The sequence below is a fragment of the Musca autumnalis genome, unplaced genomic scaffold (genome assembly GCF_047663935.1).
Source record: "Musca autumnalis isolate F117 unplaced genomic scaffold, ASM4766393v1 scaffold_1, whole genome shotgun sequence".
NCBI lineage: Eukaryota > Metazoa > Arthropoda > Insecta > Diptera > Muscidae > Musca > Musca autumnalis.
The window spans coordinates 249,353,532-249,373,727 of record NW_027411644.1 but is presented as its reverse complement, the minus strand read 5'-3'; positions in this window follow the sequence as shown (position 1 = coordinate 249,373,727).

Below are 20,196 nucleotides of genomic sequence, written 5' to 3'. Positions count from 1 at the left end.
TATGTAACATAGGCTAATATCATATAGGGGCCCGGGCCCCCCCTGGCTACGTCGGTGGTGGACATTGAAATCGGATGCGGACAAAAATTGTATGCATTTTGCGCAAATTAGATATTTTATAGGTTTTTTAATGCTAAGATGCGGCCTCCAAATTAACCCCCAGTTTTTGTAACAAATTTTATTGTTCTCACACGAATTGTCAAATTTTGTAGATCGATTTACTCGCCTTAGCGCAAATGTGAAACGCCGATTTTTTAATGAGGAATTCTTAACTTTGTATAGAACGTGTCTACGAAGAATTAGGTCTGTATGTCATCTAGGGGCTGAGCTACGGATGCCCAAATCATTACGAATATAGACGAACGAACAAAAAATAGTTACAAAAACAGGGGGTAAATTTCGAAAAATATATACAACTTAAAAGATATGTTCTTGCTGTACATGAAAATCACATGCGGACAAAATAATTTTAACAATTACGCGATTTACACGTATTTTAAAAAGCATATAAATTAAAATTGATTGTCCAATCGATGAAAACAGATTACCAGCCCTTATAGTTAGAGATGGACAGTGGGTAAATAGCCGGTAAATTGGGTAAATACCCATTTGTGGGTATTTATTTGGGTATTTACTATATTGAATTGCCAATACATCTTACACCCTATTTCTGGGTTTAGGTTGTGAAATCGTTTCAAAATGTATAGTTTTACAATACTTTAAACAAATGGGTAAATACTTGGGTAAATACCCGAGTATTTACTCAAATGTTGGGTAAAAACTCTTTAACTGCCAAACCACTTGACGTAGGCTGACGAAATTTGGCTCAAATCTTATTTATATCAAGAGAACATATGGTATTGAAAATGGGATCTCTAGGTCCATGTTTTATATAGCCCCCATATATCCGTACCTCCCGATTTAAGGTATTTTTTACCTATTAGCCACATTTTACAATCATGTTGCCTGTAATTTGGCATTTGGCTGCCGCATAAAAAAATCCGACATCGATTTTTTCCCTTTGAGTTCAAACAAATCTACTCTATATGTACTGTAATCATGAGATAGAGATAATTATAAGATCAAAGATCCTTTAATACACGAAGAACTGATATACTACTGATACTGACCAACACCTTGATAAATTGTGGAAAAATGTTCAGTTGAAAATGTTTTGAGCAGGCTAAAATTATAAAATCATAAAAGTATTTATAAACGAATAGTGTTGTTAATTCTTTAAGACCGACTTAATAAAACTGTAATAATATATACAAAACCCAAATTTTCCCATACATATAAAAAATGTGAAAGAAATTTCTAAGTTGCAAATGTCTTGAACTGTACTTAAAAAGGTCCAACTATTTGCAACTGAAATGTTAGCTATGGAGTCTTGTAAGCTAAATGAGTGTGTTTATCGTTTAATACGTTAGTCTCCAGACTGAAAGTATGGTACCCATGTACTTTAACACGTTCGCGGACGTGAATGCTATATCATTCATTTCCATGGTGACGTAGGATGACGTGAATGCTATAGCATTCATATGCAAAGTCAGTCTTTAGTCATTTACTTGTATACAATCGTATGTTTTTGTGATTAATATACATAATACGACTAATTTCATCAATATCCATAATATAATAAATAAAAAATTATAATAATATTAATAATTAATTAATAAATGCAAAAAAACTAATTACGAAAAAATTGGCTGTCATTTTTTGCACCTCTCTGAGTTTTTTGCGTCCGCGAACGTGTTAATGTTGCCTGAAACACACTTTCCGTCCATATTCAAAAAGCACAAACAGAAATCTATCCAGGATGTTGTTTTAACCTGGGTACACATTGTCAGTTTTGAATATCGATATTTCGCAATTATCGATAACTGTCAAACCGTCCAGCAACCACAAAATATTTTGCGGTTGCATGATGAATGACAAAAATGAACGGCAAGCAACAACAAAGCTGTCATTCAAAACTGACAATGTGTACCCAGCCAAAAAAACCATGTAGACATGTCTCCATTTCTTTTGAATATTACCAGCAAAAGCCTATATTTTAATGAACTCTACAATGGTTTTAAAATAATTCTTTCATTGAAAAATTAATTTTCAGTGTCAATTTTACACTTTAAGTTAACAAAACAAAAATCCTCCACATTCCGATAGTTTTTATATTCCGTACCTAATATACACACATTTCGTCAAACTAACAAATGTAAACAAAAGACTTACCTTCACGTTTCTTTCTTGATAACATCTCATCTCTTAAGTAAATAAGAGACTGTGTTTACCGGAAGAACGAAAGAGATCAATTGACAATGTAAGAGATTTTCGGGAGAAAAAGTTTTTGGCAAACAAAAACCGAGGGATCTCTTTTCTGAGATACGAAATACGATTGAAATTTTAACTTATCAAACTAAAACACTTTGAAAATTTATTGTTTTGGTAATTTTTTAAGAAAAATGTTTATGTTTTATCTTTGCTTGTTTTCATTTATATTTTCACAACATTTTCTATGGGCGAACCGGCTCAGTATAAACTGGACGACGTAGTCGAAACGGCCAAGGATACAAACGATTAAATAACACGGCACGAACACAACAAATAAACATAGCGAAAGAACAGAGAATAACAAATTTCTAAAATTGCACTAATTTTATGAATTTTGGTCAGGAATCTTTGCGTTTTATTATTTTAAAGTATTTATGAAGTTATTAACAACACCAAAACACTTCGTTAACTTTTATAAATAACCGAAATTACGCAGAATTAACCGGTCGCGACACAAACTACGACTTTGCAACCTGCCGAGAAGAATTCACAGAATAAACTAACCAGGGCAAGGCGAAGACGTGACGTTGCCATATTCAAATTAATTAATTCAATGTCCACTCTTTGATGACAACACCAAAAGTTAGATAAATTTTGTTTACACGCAGTTTAATAGGTATGGGGAGATTATTTAGAATGTGCTTAATTCGTTTCGAAAAATAATAATAGTTTTTTTTTGTTTGAAAAAAAAAAACATTAAAGTATGTTGTTAAGATTAATAATGAACTGGATAGCTATTAACTTAAAGAGAAAAAATATTAACTAGAAAAAAGATACGTTGGTCATTATGTAAACCATTACAAGGTAATATAAAAAATAACTACTTATTTTACTCCTTACAAAGTTATGAGTTATGTGCACAGAAAGTGTGTCCGACTACAAATCCTAGGGAACAGATGGTGGTGCAAAGGTTAGCTTTAAACAACCTTAATGTTCGTAAGCCTTGCCGAGTGTGCAGTGTGTTCGGCTACAAATCAGAAGTTCGCATGATCAATAGCTGTTCCAACAAGTAAAAAAGTATCAGTCGGCTTTGCCGAGAGAGATATACCCTCAGCATGTGTATATTGAAACAATTTTTTCCCCAACAAACATATGTATTTTGGGGGTTTTAAAAATTTTGGGCGTTTGAACCGACAAAAATTTTGATTAGGATTAAAGATCAAAAGTTTTGCGGAGGAGATACTAAAAGGAATGGATCGACATTGACCATTATGGAACTGGATCTCCAGCCACTACATATGGTGCCTATGGGGTTTTTACATACTTCGGGCTGTTTTCTCAAGAAGTATGGACTTGCCCCTGAAAAAGACTTTTACCATCGTAATTGTGGCAGCGAATGCAAGTTGATTCAACAAAAATAAAAGTGATTCGATATCAGGTCTTAAAGTGAACTTATCCGAAATTTTGTGTGGGAGGTACCGGATGGAGTAGACAAATATAGTCCATATTTGAACCTGATCTATATCAGGAAGATATATTAGGATGTGTAAAGTATGGTCCAATTCTGCCACTCCCATCAAGAGTTACCGTACGAACAATTTTTCCGAACTTTTTTGAACTTTTGTGGGGGAGGTACCTGAAAGAGTGGACCGATATGGCTTATCTTCGAACCTAAACTATGTTTGGACAAAATATTACTAAGGCTAAATGTTGGAACGAATCGGCAGATCCGTTCAAGAGTTATCTTGTGCTACAACCACCTCACACGGTGTCATAGGCGTTTTTTTGCAACTTTCATGCTATTTTCTCGAGAAGGATGGACTTGCCCCTAATGAAACTTGTACCGTCGTATTGGGGGCAGTGAATACAAGTTGCTAAAACAAAAATCAAAGCGATTCGAGAGATGGCCGTAAACTGAACTTTTCCGAAATTTTGTGTGGGAGGTACCCGCAGGTGTGGACCGATTGAGTCCATATTGAAACCTTATCTAAGTCTGGTACACATTTCAGGATGTGCAAAGTATGGACCAAATCGGTTACTCCCTTCAGGAGTTATCGTGCGCACAAATTTTCCGAACTTTTGTGTGGAGGTACCGGAAGGAGTGGACCGAGTCTATCTTCGAACTTAAACTAAGTTTGGGCAAAATATTACGAAAACCAAAATTTGAACCGAATCGGTTCATCCGTTCGAGAGTTATCGTGCGCTCCAGCCAGCCAGCCAGACAGACGGACGGACATTGCTCAATCGACTCCAAATTGTCTGAAACACATTTCGTCCAAACATACTTGGGGTCTAAAACCATTATTTCGCTGAGGCACATTTTGCCCGTATGAAAGTGTGTACACCCTCGTTAATGCTGAGGGTATAAAAATAGAAATTTAAAATTGTTTCAATAATGGGTGACTAAGCGTTTACACACAGACAGTATTGGCAAGACAATAGCAAAGTTACAAACCATTTTCGCCAATACATTCATACTTTTCTCTATACATATTTAAAAATTTATAAATGTATTTGTGAAAAAGGTTTGTATTTATACCCTATACCACAATGTGGAAAAGGGTATAATAAGTTTGTTTTCCCAAAAATTCATGTAACGCCGCGAAATATTCGTCGTAGACCCCTCATGTGGTATACCAAACTTCATATCTCGACGAGATAAAGCGATTTAGCGATGTGTGTCCGTCCGTCCGTCCGTCCGTCCATTAAAAATTGTAATCAAGCTAGAGGCCGCAATTATGGACCGATTGTCACGAAATTTAGTATGGAGGTCGGGTTTGGACCAGAATAGAACTGATTAGTTTTTGGCGATGATCGTGAAATGTTAAAGGGATGAAATGGACCAAAAACAAAATTTTTGCTCGATTTTGTAGCCGCTCTGTAGGTCGCAATAATAGTCCGATCGGCGCGAAATTTTAAACGTAGTTTTGGTTTGAGATGAAGAAGTAGCGTGCAAGTCAACGGTATGATCGGATAATATTTAGCGGGTTAAATTGATCAAAACTTTTGTGTGAAAATTGGTAAAATTTCTAATGCACATCTTATAACAGCTAGCCCGGAAAGCTAGTGCACAGGGATAGTGGTATAGGGTATCACATGGTCGGCCCCGTCCGACTATAGTCTGTTCTTACTTGTTTTGCTATTGTCTTGCCAATACTGGCATTTGTAAACGCAGGGTAAGTAAGTACCGACTACCAAAAAATACTATAAAACCTACTATTTATTACGAAAATTCTTTATACAGAAACCAGGGGAAAGCGGTTTAATTTGACCTACATACATACATGAATGAAAAAGAAAATGTTTGTATATTTAGATATAATATTAAGAAGTGCTTTTAATTTAGAAGTTTTTTTTTTTTAATTTTTATCATTTAAATGTTTATATAGGTCCACGTTTTGATATAGCCCCCATAGGACGCGATCTCCCGATTTTCGGTATTTTGAAGTTTTTAGCTATATTATCGTACAAAAATGGCTGAAATTTGGTATTCAGTCCTCCTTTGGGCTACAAAACTTTTTTCCAGAAAATTTTCAGCCCCATATAACGGTACCTCCCAATTTTCGGTATTTTGAAGGTTTTAGCTTCATTATCACCCGAAAAGGATGAAATTTGGTATTTAGTCTTCGTTGGGAGTACAAAACTTTCCACAAGAATTATGTCGTTATAGGTCCACGTCTTCATATAGAACGGTACCTCCCGAATTTCGGTATGTTGAAGGTTGTGTCCTCAATATCCAACCGAAATGACTGACATTTGATTGTTAGTCTTCCTAGGATGCACAAAACTTTCCACTTTAAATTTGTCGGTATAGGTCTACGTCCTCATATAGCCCCTATAGAACAGTACCTCCCGATTTTCGGTATTTTGAAGGTGTTGTCTCAATTCCCCACCGAAATGGCTGATATTTGGTATTAAGTCTTTGATAGGTGTATGACACATTCCATCTGAAGTTTGTCGGTATAGGTCCAGGCTTCCTGTAGCCCCCTGAGAACGGTACCTGCAGACTTCTGGTATTGTGAAGATTGCGGCCTCAATATCCCACCGAAATACCTGAAATTTGTATTTTGTTTTCGTTGGTGGTATAAAACTTTCCAACTGAAATTTGTCGGTATAAGTCCACGTCTTCATATAGCCCCCCTCCCGATTTTCGGCATTGAAGTTGTAGCCTAAATAACCCACCAAAATGGCTGATTTGGGAGAATATTAATGCGGGGGGTTTACAACTTTCCATCTGAAATTTGTCGTTATAAGTCGACATCCTCAGATGGCCCCCATAGAACCGTACCTATCGGTTTTTTTGTATTTTGAAAGTTGTGGCTTCAATATGCCACCATGCCATGACGGAATGTTTGTTTTTAGACTTACATGGGGGTATAAAGTATTGCAGAAGAGAATAATCAGTATAAGTCCATGTCTTCAAATAGCCGTATAGGAGCGTACTTCCCTACTTTCGGTACTTTGAAGGTTGTGCCACCAATATCTTATCGAAACGGCTGAAATTTAATATTGAGTCTCAGTTGGCGGTATAAAACTTTCCATCTCAAATTTTCCGGTATTGTTCCATGTCTTTATATATAGCCCACATAGAACGGTCCCTCCCAATTTTCTGTATATTTTCGGTACTACTCCTGCAATATAAGGAAGAATTTACTACTTTTATAAAAGATATAAAACTAATTGTTCCTTTTCACTTCAACACAGTTCGTGGTGGAAGGTATAAAAAGTTAATTAAATTTGTAATAGATTTCCATTATATCTAGTTCGGTCAGAATATGCAGCTAGAATTTAAAAAAAATCTGAAATTGGGGTACCGTTATGTTGATGCTATACCAAATCGTAGGCCGGTATAGCCCATCTTCTTACTTGACCTGCTGCAATCAAAGAGACATCTGTCCAAAATTTTAGTACCATATATCAATTTGCCTGGATATTAAAGTGATTACCATAGACGGATGGGCGGGCATGCATAGATTGACTCGGAATTTCACACCGATATATTTTTCAGGGTCGCAAATTATTTTTTCAATACGTTATAAACGAACAAAACAAACTTAATATAATGCAAAAGGCTAAATGCAATATAACATCTAACATAAACGGAAAAATCTTCGGTTTGGCGATTTCTGACACTTGATTTGGCGATTTATTTTTGTTTTAAGCTCTTTTTGTTTGTTTGTTTAAGTATTTCTGTGAGTTAAATAATTGATATTATCCTTTTGAATGCAGTGACATAAGAATAATAAATAAAACGTGCTTACACCTGGGAAGTTTTTGCGGATTCTGAAAGTTCATAGGTGAGAAAAATAAAAAAAAAGCCAAAAAAAAAATCGTCGGAGAGATTTTTAACCCACTTAGCACCGATAATTTTTATGAAAAATATATTTTTGAGAGCATTTTTTAAAAAATATAAATTTTTTCTCTAACACATATAGTTTTCCTGCAATCGGGCCTTCTTTTAAAAGTGCCTAATATTGGTGTATCCTTACATACCAATCCCTTGGTATTTGATTGAAAAAATACTCTTACTATATTCCTAACAAATCCCTGACTTTATATGAATCTAACATTTATGATTAAATTTTTAAATTTTTCATCAAAAGTCGAAAATTTCAAAAAGTCGATTTTTTTGAATAGCTTGTGTTATAAGCGTGAAATGACAGATAACAGATAATACTTTAACAAAATGCAAAAAACCCCACAAAAATATTCGAAAAAAAAACAGAGTTTTACGTCAATTTTTGCAACAATTTTTTTGTGGCGTTTAAACGACCAGTGGCTTTATCTGGGTTAAATAAATCGCGGTCAAAATTCAGCTTTTTGAGGTTTGTTTAAGTTTTAACGATTTGGTTGGAAACCGCAAGTCTTATCGAAGTGAGATTAAAGAAAATGTTTCAAAGCCAACCCCATAACTTCAAAGGCAGCGCAAAAAAGGGTTTGTCATGAAGCAATACAATTGAACGGCGAAATATCCGTTATTGTATAAAACACATTTGCATTTAAAAAAAAATCGATGACAGAGAAGCCACTCCACAGCCGATATGTCTGAAGAACTGCCAAATCCTTGGCTTTCCTTTTTCACTTGAAAAAATTTCGATCATCAAGCTTAACTCTAAACGAGAAAATTAATTAACATTAAATGCTATCTTCGAGCTAACAGGCAAAACTAAAAAAAAAAATAAAAAACAGGCTGAGCCCGGCTGGGATTTGAACCCACGTCCTCTAAAACATATGAAATAAGTAAAAACGGCGTTAATTTCGGCCCTGCCGAACTGTTGTATTAAAGTTAAACTGAACAATTAGTTTCCTTTCGTTAATGAAGAACACTAAATACCAAATTCCAGCAATTTCGGTAAAACAATATAGCTAATTTGCAAAGTACCGAAATTCTGGAGGTACAGTTCTATGGGGGCAATATGAAGGCATGGACCTATACCTACAAATTTCAGTTGGAAAGTTTTGCACCGACAACCAACACCAAATACCAAATTTCAGCCATTTCGATGGAATATTGAGGCCACAACCTTCAAAATCGGGAGTTACCGTTCTATGGGGGCTATATTAAGGCGTGGACTATACCGACAACTTTAGGGGAAAGTTGAATACGCAAAATGAACACCAAATACCAAATTTCAGCGATTTCGGTGGAATGTTGAAGCCACAACCTTCAAAATACCGAAAATCGGGAGGCACACTTCTATGGGGGCAATATGGAGGCGTGGACCTATACCCACAAATTTCAAGTGGAAAGTTTTGCACCCCAACCAAGACTAAATACCGAATTTCAGCCATTTCGGTGGAATATTGAGGCCGCAACCTTCAAAATACCAAAAACTGGGATGTAACGTTCTAAGGGGGGCTATACCAAGGCGTGAGCCTATACCGACATATTTAGAGGGGAAAGTTGAATATCCAAGTTTTATACTACCAATTATGACTAAATACCAAATTTCAGCCATTTCAGTGCACGCAGAAAAATTTATGTTAGAAATATGTTTGGATCCAAACAAATATATGTTTGGGACCGGTTGCAAACAAATACATGTTTGGATCCAAACATAATATTAACCAACGTGGCAGGCGAAGAGGATAAGAATAAATGGTATGAATTATTTTGTTTTTTCTTTCTTCAGTGTTTTAGTTGCCAGCGTAGCGTCAAGACGGTAAAGTGAGTGAATAAATCAGTGTTTTGTGTTTTCTTAAAGAAATTGTGTTTGTAGTAAATTAAATTCCCAATACATTTTATAATTGAATCGAAAAGTTGAATGGAATTATTTTATTGGACAAGGAAGAAATCGCATTTAATATTGGCATATTTGAAATATGGTATATCCATATTTATTTATTACATAATTATTTGATTCCAGATGCCGATTCCCCACTGATGATGTCAACTTTGAGTTAAATTTGTTTAACTTCACAACTAAGGAGAAGCGTTCAACTACGTTTCTATATTTTTCTTTTTAAAAGTGTGACTATTTACAAATTATTTCAATCAGTTTTTTCTTTTATTAAAGTGTGTTATGTATTTCTTTGGAATTTTGTATGTACCTATGTGTCTGTTGTTGTTGTGCCTTTCAATAAACAAAAACACCACCATTTGTGTGTATATTATAGAGCAGTGGAAGGCATTGTGACTCACAAGAGGGACCATGTGCTCTAAGTGAGTAAATTGCTTATCGCTCACAGCCTGTGTAGATCATAGGTGTGCACGGACATCAACTGGTGGCTGCTGTAAAATACTCTTACTTTTATTAATTCATCAAAACTCAGACGTTTAAGAATTTTTTAAAATTATTATTTAATAAATAATTTCATCCACGATTTTAGATTAAAATTGTGTTTTCACAATTAAAAAACAATTTAGAAAAACAATGAAAAACGACAAATATTAAATTCTCTTATATTCTCTTAAATTCAGTTCTGCTCACCATTGGTGTAGATCATAGGTGTGCACGGGCATCCACTGGTGGCTGCTGTAAAATACTCTTACTTTTATTAATTCAACAAAACTCAGACGTTTAAGTATTTTTTGTAATTGTAATTAAATAAATAATTTCATCCACGATTGTAGATAAAAATTGTGTTTTCGCAATTAAAAAAAAATTAGAAAAACCATGAAAAACGACAAATGTCAAATTCTCTTATTTTCTCTTAAATTCTGTTTTGCTCACCATTGGTGTAGATTAGGGCTGAGCAAAATGGAGAGAGAGGGAAATTTAAGAGAGAATTAATATTTAATTTTTCTTGATATTTCATTACTTATTTCAACATTTTTTAAACATTAATGCTGTCTAAAATCGTCCACAATGCAACTTATTAAAAAATATAAATAAAAAATTTGCATAAATGTTTAATTATTCATGGTTCACAAAAATTAAGAGTACGTTTTCACAATTTGCCTGTGTGCTAGCACACACGCGAGCTCAGCCCTGGTGTAGATGCTAACACGTTGTGAGCATCAACAAACTTACGCTCATTGAGAGCACAAGAGAGACCCAAACAATTTCTCTGCCTTACTCTGTTATAGAGATATCAAGAGAGCATACATTTCAAAGTGTTTTTTTTTTTTAATTGAAATTTACGCTCCCTTGCTCTCAGTAATCGCCCACTATATATATGTCCTTTTTTATTTGATAAAGAAATGTGATACAAAATGATATGATAACATCTCAACAAACAAAGTTCATGTTGAACATAGGGCGGTAACAAATTCTTTCCATCTTCTTCTGTCGTTAGCTAAACATTTGACCTGGTTCCATGTTTTGTTGAGGGCTTCATGTTCTCTTTTAACACATCTAATCCATGTCGTTCGGGGCCGACCTGGTCTTCGGTAACCCTGTGGATTCCACTGCAGTGCCGACTTCGTAATGTCATCATTGGGACGTCTTAGATTGTGCCCAATCCAAGTCTATTTTCGTTTCTTTATTTCTATGTCGACTGGAATATTATTCGTCATAGTGAGCAGCTCGTTTGTTGTTATTACATTGGGCCAATATATGTGAAGGATACGTCTGAGGCATCGATTTATAAAAGTTTGGAGCTTTTTCAGATTCGCCTGTGTGGTGCCCCCAAACATATATTTGTTTGCAGGACCCAAACATACGTTATGTTTGGAACTTTTGCCAACATATATTTGTTTGCTGCAAAATATGTTTGGGACATCTGTTAGAGAGGCCGTTTTTTTCTGCGTGTGGAAGTATGGAAAGCTTTAAACCACACATGAAGACTAAATACCAAATTTCAGCAACCTTCAAAATGCCGAAAATCGTGGGCTATATGAGAAAGTGGACATATACCCACTTACTTCCGGGGGAAAGTTTTATACCCCCAACGAAGACTAAGTACCAAGTTTCAGGCACTTCAGTGTGATAATGAGGCCAAAACCTTCAAGATACCGAAAATCGAGTGGTACCGTTCTAAGGACCGATATTGCCCATTTGCAATACCAAACATCCGACGAGTAATAGAAACTTCTATACCAAATTACAAAGCTTTATATTGAAAAGTGCGTGCTGTATCTTGATTTCAACAAACGGACAAAATCGCTATATCTCTTCATGATATAAATGTTAGTATACCACAATGGGGTCTACGACTTATATTTTGCGGTGCCACATGCATTTTCGGAAAAAGAAACATGTAAACCACAAACACGTTGTGATGTAGGGTACTCGTATATATAGTAATTTGACAGTGTTGAATGGGTAATTTTACTGTCACGTTACAGCTCATATCACAAATGATCAGTAATCAGCCATCTAAGTGCTTACTTTACTGTGAAATATATATTCAGTCTACATGAAATTACTTTTTCTTATAGTTCATACATTGTTAAATGAAAATATCTCACCGATATATAAAAATGTCCCACTGTACCTCAGGTGGCTGTTTCCTTATTTTTGTTTTTTTTTTTCATTGCTATGGCATTTAATGTCATTTTATGCCTTGCGGCATAATGGAATGTGCACAAACTTCGTGGGCCAACACCAGTAGCACAAAACTTACAATAAAATCGACAACGTCCACAACATCAACAACATTAGCATTAGCAATTTTTGTAAAAACAACAAAACCAACAGAAGCAACTATACGAATAAAATCAGCAAAAAAACACCAAAGCAACGACAACAACTACAAATATTATGCAAAAATGTTTGCAAATTGTAATGACACTTCCTTGTATAGAAGATGCCACGTAATGTGGTAAAGCCAACAACGATAGGGGATCTCTGCTTCTTCTCGTACAGAACAAAAATATTCCTATAATGTAAAGTAACACTTGTAGCACGAAGGTCCAGTTTATAAATTTTTGCCAGGTGATATGAAAAGATTCTATGAGAATGGCTGCGAACGGAAGGTAATCATTGGCTATATTGTCAGTAGCTCTGCTCAGTTATAAATACATAAATTCCATTAAGATTGTAGGATTTGTTTATTAATGCTCAGTGTTTGAATTCAAATGGAAATTGCCTTGATACTGCAGATACTAATGGATGTAGGGAAAGAGAGAGTTGGATCATCTCACTTAAATGTGTAAGAACATGCAATGACCAGTGAATAACATAAACTAATTTGTTAAAGTGGAATGTGTTATATAAGGTAAAGGAAACAAGCAATGAGCATTGTAAGCAGCTGCACCTAACTAATTGCAAAATTGTGTACAAATGTGTATGGTAGGATACAAAAACATTATTTTGTTCATAAAGTGAACTAGGATATTTTAATTCGGTTTGAAATGTAGTTATGATTTGCAACTTTTCTAGAAAGACCAAGAAGAATTTGATTTACTAAGGGAGTGAAATGGCCACAGTTTGCAGATAGTGACACAACCTCCATATATGGGTGAATAAACAGCTTGGGGTCAATAGGCTGTCCTGCACAATCAGTATGCGGGTGCGGGAAAATCTTAAATATTAGAGTGTTTGTTCGCCTGACATTCACATCAAGAACTTTCTAGTGTAACAGACTAGCCACCGATATTGTACCATCAGATAGATATTTTAAACCAAGGCTGCTCAAAACGGTGTTTTTCACACGAAAAAGAAAAAAACTCCATTTAAGAGAAATTAGGAAAGAACGATTTTTGGAAGTTTCTTTCGACGTTTCATTCATTTTTGCATTTCAGTATCCTGAAAAACGTTTCCCCAATTCACAATTTAAACAATAAATATGAACTTATTTCTATTTCAACAAAAATCGAAAGAGAATTTATGGTGAAACATTTCACCGTTCTGAGCAGGGCTGTTTTAGAGAATACGATTTTGAAAAGGCAAGGTCAATATATCGGATCTCCCGGAGGACGGCAAACATTCATCGAGCTTGTTGGACGACCAAACATAAAACTAAAAAAAAAAATTCCACTAGAAGACCCGTGTCCGCGTTGCTGGTCTAGCTCATTTCTTCGGGCCCATTGTTAAACCAAGTTATTCATTGAGGATATTAAATTTATCAACAGTAGGCCGGGGCGATTTGAAAACCTTCATGAGCCCTTCGCGTTTCTTATTCCTGGGATTGAACGGAGCAAAAAAGTGGACCATATATCTACCGTGAAAATCGAGCCTCCCGATTTTGACTTTAAGTTTTTTATTGACGTTTTTTGGATATTTTGGCATATAACAGCCAAACCATTGAGATTTTCGATCCAACACAAAGACAAACATTGTAGCCAAGACAGTAATTGAAAACTCTCTAATACATCGCAAAAGCATTGGAACTCTCCTTCAGGCAGTTTTGGCCTTAAGAATGTGTAAACTTTTCGGAAAATATCGATAAATGACGATAAGTTCTAGGACAGAGAAGCCATTACATAGTCGATACGTCCGAAGATTTGCTTTACCACCAATGAAACCAGGTAACGTAATTTGGTGACTATGTGGGTTCGAGTCCTTGGATTTCCTTTTTCACTTGCAAATAATTTCAGATCATCAAGCTTAACTCTAAACGAGAAAATTAACAAAAATCATTAAAAATTATCTTCGCCCTAAAAAGGCAAATTTTCAAAAAAAAAAATAAAAACAGGCTGAGTCCGGCTGGGATTTGAACCCACGTCCTTGAAAAACATATCAAAAAATGTTGTCATGGCGTGTTAGCGTTCAAAGCCAAAACTCATAACTTCAAAGTCAGCGCAAAAAAAGCGTTTGTCGTGAAGAAAATACATTTCTGTGGCCAAGTATCCGCGTTAATGTACAAAAACACATTTGCATTTGAAAAACGATAAGTTCTAGGACAGAGAAGCCATTACATAGTCGATACGTCCGAAGATTTGCTTTACCACCAATGAAACCAGGTAACGTAATTTGGTGACTATGTGGGTTCGAGTCCTTGGCTTTCCTTTTTCACTTGCAAATAATTTCAGATCATCAAGCTTAACTCTAAACGAGAAAATTAACAAAAATCGATAAATGACATTGTGCTATAAAATTTGACCCGATAAATATTCAAGTGTTCTGATGCAAAATTATATCGTGTTGGGATCCATGGACAACGACAATGCCTTTAGTTTGTTTGGGTCACTTCGTTTTATTTTTTTATAACGGTAAAAGTAGTGAAAATCTGGGTTTCTTACATTTTCAAATTTAAACGGACATATCTTCTTTTATCACAACGGATTTCTATTGATCCTTCTTCCTTCTAAAGGGGTGAATAATATCTTTCGAACAAGTTATTATTTTTTTAAATTGGTTAACAAATGACTAAGCTATAGTGGTTTAAGTCTGAAAACCCCCACAAAAAAACTATAAATGAATTTCTCACAACTTTCAAAATAAATATTGAACAAGACAAAAAACATTATATTTTTGAAAATTATGAGAAATTCAGTTGTAGTTTTTTTTGTGGGGGGTTTCAGACTTAAACCACTATAGCTTAGCCATTTGTTAACCGATTTAAACAAATAATAACTTGTTCTAAGGATATTATTCATCCCTTTAAAAGGAAGAAGGATCACTAGAAATCCGTTGTGAAAAAAAGAAGATATGTCCGTTTAAATTTGAAAATGTAAGAAACCCAGATTTTCATTTTACCGTTATAAAAAAATAAAACGAAGTGACCCAAACGAACTAAAGGCATTGTCGTTGTCCATGGATCCCAACACGATAAAATTTTGCATCAGAACACTTCAATATTTTTCGGGTCAAATTTTATAGCACAATGTCATTATATGCTTTTAGTTTTTCACGGCTGATGGACCGTTAAAATTCACCATTTTAGGAAATTTGTAAATAAATAGTTTTTCTAAATAAGGCAGATACCGTGCCACCTTCGAACTTCATGCCTACATGTACCACGGCACATTCGACAAAATTTCATGAAAATCGGTTTGTTAGTTTTCGGTATATAACATACATAAAACTGTCCGTGGTCGGGACTTCGGCCACAAAGAAAGAACATTTGATCGGGAGCGCAACCACCATTGTCTCGAAAATTAATTTGCAAGCCGATGCATTCATAAGTTTAGCAAATATAGCGATTATAATGCAATAGGTCCCTGGTCCGGTATTTTGGCTCCAAATATGACCTAAGGTCAGGGACAAAACCCCATTGTCTCCCAAAATTAATGATGAATATACATATAGCGTTTAAAAGAAAGTCGTGGGAAAGTACCCCACCTCTTCAGATATTCATAGAGTATACATTGTCAAGACAAACCTTGAGCATTTGTTGCACATTCCATGGAAATCGGTTCAGTAGTTTTGGAGATATAACATATTTAAAAAAGTAAGCGTGGTCGGGACTTAACATTCGTTATTTTTGCAAATGTAGATTTTTTTAAATATAAAATAAAATATGCAACCTATTTTCACCGGGGGCCATCCCTATACATTCCCTGAAAATTTCAGTGAAATCAGTTCAGTAGTTTTGTAGATGTAACATATTTTATAAAGTACGTGTTGTCAAGTCTTTGGGTCCACAATAAGTACGTAAGACACAACTCGCAAATTAATTTCCAAACCCTTACATTCGTAATTAGCCTAAATATCGCATTTTTAACTAATATAGTATAAGAGAAGTACCCCGCCCGCTCCGAAATTACTAAACTTGTAGCCTATTTTTACCGGGGGCCATCAATGTACATTCCCTGACAATTTCAGGAAAACCGGTTCAGTAGTTTTTGTAGAAAAGATAAAAATTGAAAATTGAAAAAAGTTGTCGTGGTCAAATTTCCTTTGCATAAACCTATGTTGGGTTATGGCGAAGATTTCACAAAAAGAATTATTTTTTTTTTTTTTCGTTGAATTATTGTTGACCTTTGGACTGTATTACTTCTTGATTTTGTTTGGCTCAAGGTCAGAAAATAAAAACAATAAGTTTTGTTTTAATTTTTGTTGACGATCGTTTGGCTTAAGGTCATTAAAAAGCTGTTGATATTTTTGTTGTTAAATTGTTATTTTATTTTTATCCAATATTTCAATTGTCTTCGACAATCATCTTCAGGGATCTGTATTTTAAAAACACAATTTTTCATTACAAGTTAAATATTAAATATAACACAATCAAATTACATGAATTTTTGGAAGAGTATCCGTTCCTTTCTAGTGGTAACGTCAAACTAAGTTTTTCTTTCGTCCGTGTTTATGCACTAAGTTTCTATACATATGCGCACAGTGGTCTGTGTCTGTTTTATAATTGATTCTTTTGTCATTCGGTATATTAATAATGTGCAGCATCTCTAACGTAAAGCGTCTTTTATAGTTATTTTCCGTTGCTAGTATCTCCACATCTTTCAAATTGGGTTTATGTCCAGTTAATGTACAATGCGCTCCTAATGCTGTCTTCTGTTCTACAGGTTTGTCAGGTTTTTGATCGGACTTGTGTCCAGAAATTCTTGTCTTCAGTTTGGTTTTTGTCGTGCCAACATATACCTTATGGCATATGTTGGTTTCGTCCCCATTACATCTTATCTTATATATTAAATTGCACCTGTCCTCTTTTTTAGTCTTTGTTTTTGTATTGCTGAACATATTCTTAACATTGTTATTAGTTTTTAAAGCTAGTTGGTAGTATTGTCTATTATATGTGTTTGATTTGCAGAGCCGCTCGGAAAATCCAGGGATGTACGTTATTGGTTTGTATTTTCTTCCTTCTTCTGTTTCTTTCTTTATATGCTTCGTTTTGGAATGTTTAATTAAATCGTTAATGGTTTTGTGTGGAAATTCATTTTTGGTTAGTATTTGGCGTATTTTCAGCTCATTTGTGGGATGAAATTCTGGGTCACTTATACTAAATATTCTATTGATGAAGTTTGTAGCTGTGTTTATTTTTGTACGTCGTGGGTGTTTGGAATGAAAATTGATCAAACGTCCAGATGCCGTTGGTTTTTGATACCAATCTAACTTAATAGTATTGCCTTGTCGAATAATGACTGCGTCCAAGTACGGTAATTTATTATTTTCTTCGAGTTCGTGCGTAAATTGTATGCTCTTATCAAATGAATTTAATGCTCTTAAAGTATTTTCGACTTCCGTTCTCTTCACTATACAAAATATATCATCTACGTACTTGGTAATTAACTTTGGTTTCGTCGTCAGTTTTTTCATTGTAGCGTCTAATAACTCCTCCATTACTATGTCTGCAATTATCGGTGACGCTGGAGAACCCATGGGAAGCCCCTTTCTTTGTTCGTACACCTTGTCTTCGTATAAGAAATATCGTGAGTCTTTTATGCAAAGAGTCAGTATTTCTAAAAATAAATCCTTGGGTATTTTTGTGCGTTCTTTGAGTACATCCCATTTTTCATTAATCGTCTTTACAGCTAAATTTATCGGTACGCTTGGGAAGAGAGAAATTACGTCAAAGGATATTAAGATTTCATCGTCGTTAATGTTTATATTGCCAATTTTAGTTCTAAGATCTAACGCGTCCTTAATGTTAAATGTCGAGTCCTTTGTTAGATGTTTGAGTATCTCCACAATATACTTTGAAAGACCATATACGGGTGAATTTATCGAGGAGCAAATAGGTCGTAAAGGTGTTCCATCTTTGTGGACTTTCGGGAGGCCGTAAATCCTCGGTGCAATCGCTGTGTTTGTTGTTAATTTGTTTTTCTCGATAGCGTCTATAATATTCATGTTGTATAATTTGTCAATTAATTTATTATTTTTATTTTGTAGTGCCGTAGTTGGATCCCTTTTTTGTCTTCTGTATGTGCACATGTCTTGTAGAATATTTTTCATTTTAGTTTCATAATCATTTTTATACATGACCACAGTCTTCCCTCCCATTCAATATTAATATGTCTTTGTTTTCTTTTATAAATCGTTTTGTTTTACCCACTGTGTCAATTATGATTCTATCTCTAATGCTCAATTTGGTATGTTTTAAGTGGTCGTCGATGAGAGAGACTACTTTTATTCTGGCATTTTCTTGCTCTTCTTTGTTGTCCAATGTTTGAATGCAATCTTCACTCTCTGCGATTACATTTAGTAAGGGGAAGCTTGTTTTTGTTGTTGGCAAAGCATACTTCGGTCCCATGGATAACAGCCACTGAACATCATTAGGTATGTTTACATTGGTTTTGTTAGTGAACCAATCGTCGTGTTGTTGTATATTAAGTGCTGCTTGTTCTTTTTGCTTCAGTGCTTGATATTTGTTGAAGTTTCTCGTCTTGTTGCTGTTGTCATATTTCATACGAAGAATATTTTCGCTCTCCATGTAAATATTAAAGTCATTCTCATCCATTACATTTTGAAGTTTCTCTTTTGCTGTTGAAAGTCTTATTTTGTTATTGTGGAGTTCTTTATGTTTTTGTTGTATTAGAAGTTTTAAGATTTTTATGTGGAAATTGTAGTTGTACGTTTTTAAGATTGGCAGCAAATTTGGCGGTATTTTGTCATTTATTTTAAAGATGTTGTATGTGTGTTTTGTTGTGTTTTCTATGAATTTTGGTATTATTCCAAAGTTTCTACATTTAATGAGGAATGTTGTTGATGCTGTCAAGCATGATGATTTCTTGTTATGTTTGGAATATACTTTGGTGTTATTGATCGTGTTTGTGTCATATTTGTCTTTTATCTGTTTGTATAAATGCATTTTTAAAAACCTTCTTCTTTCTTACTCTTTGCGGTGTGCCTCCCGTGTGTTATGTTGTTGTTTGTTATTGTTGACCTGTTGAGTTCTAATTTTTGTTGACGATCGTTTGGCTTAAGGTCATTAAAAAGCTGTTGATATTTTTGTTGTTAAATTGTTATTTTATTTTTATCCAATATTTCAATTGTCTTCGACAATCATCTTCAGGGATCTGTATTTTAAAAACACAATTTTTCATTACAAGTTAAATATTAAATATAACACAATCAAATTACATGAATTTTTGGAAGAGTATCCGTTCCTTTCTAGTGGTAACGTCAAACTAAGTTTTTCTTTCGTCCGTGTTTATGCACTAAGTTTCTATACATATGCGCACAGTGGTCTGTGTCTGTTTTATAATTGATTCTTTTGTCATTCGGTATATTAATAATGTGCAGCATCTCTAACGTAAAGCGTCTTTTATAGTTATTTTCCGTTGCTAGTATCTCCACATCTTTCAAATTGGGTTTATGTCCAGTTAATGTACAATGCGCTCCTAATGCTGTCTTCTGTTCTACAGGTTTGTCAGGTTTTTGATCGGACTTGTGTCCAGAAATTCTTGTCTTCAGTTTGGTTTTTGTCGTGCCAACATATACCTTATGGCATATGTTGGTTTCGTCCCCATTACATCTTATCTTATATATTAAATTGCACCTGTCCTCTTTTTTAGTCTTTGTTTTTGTATTGCTGAACATATTCTTAACATTGTTATTAGTTTTTAAAGCTAGTTGGTAGTATTGTCTATTATATGTGTTTGATTTGCAGAGCCGCTCGGAAAATCCAGGGATGTACGTTATTGGTTTGTATTTTCTTCCTTCTTCTGTTTTTTTCTTTATATGCTTCGTTTTGGAATGTTTG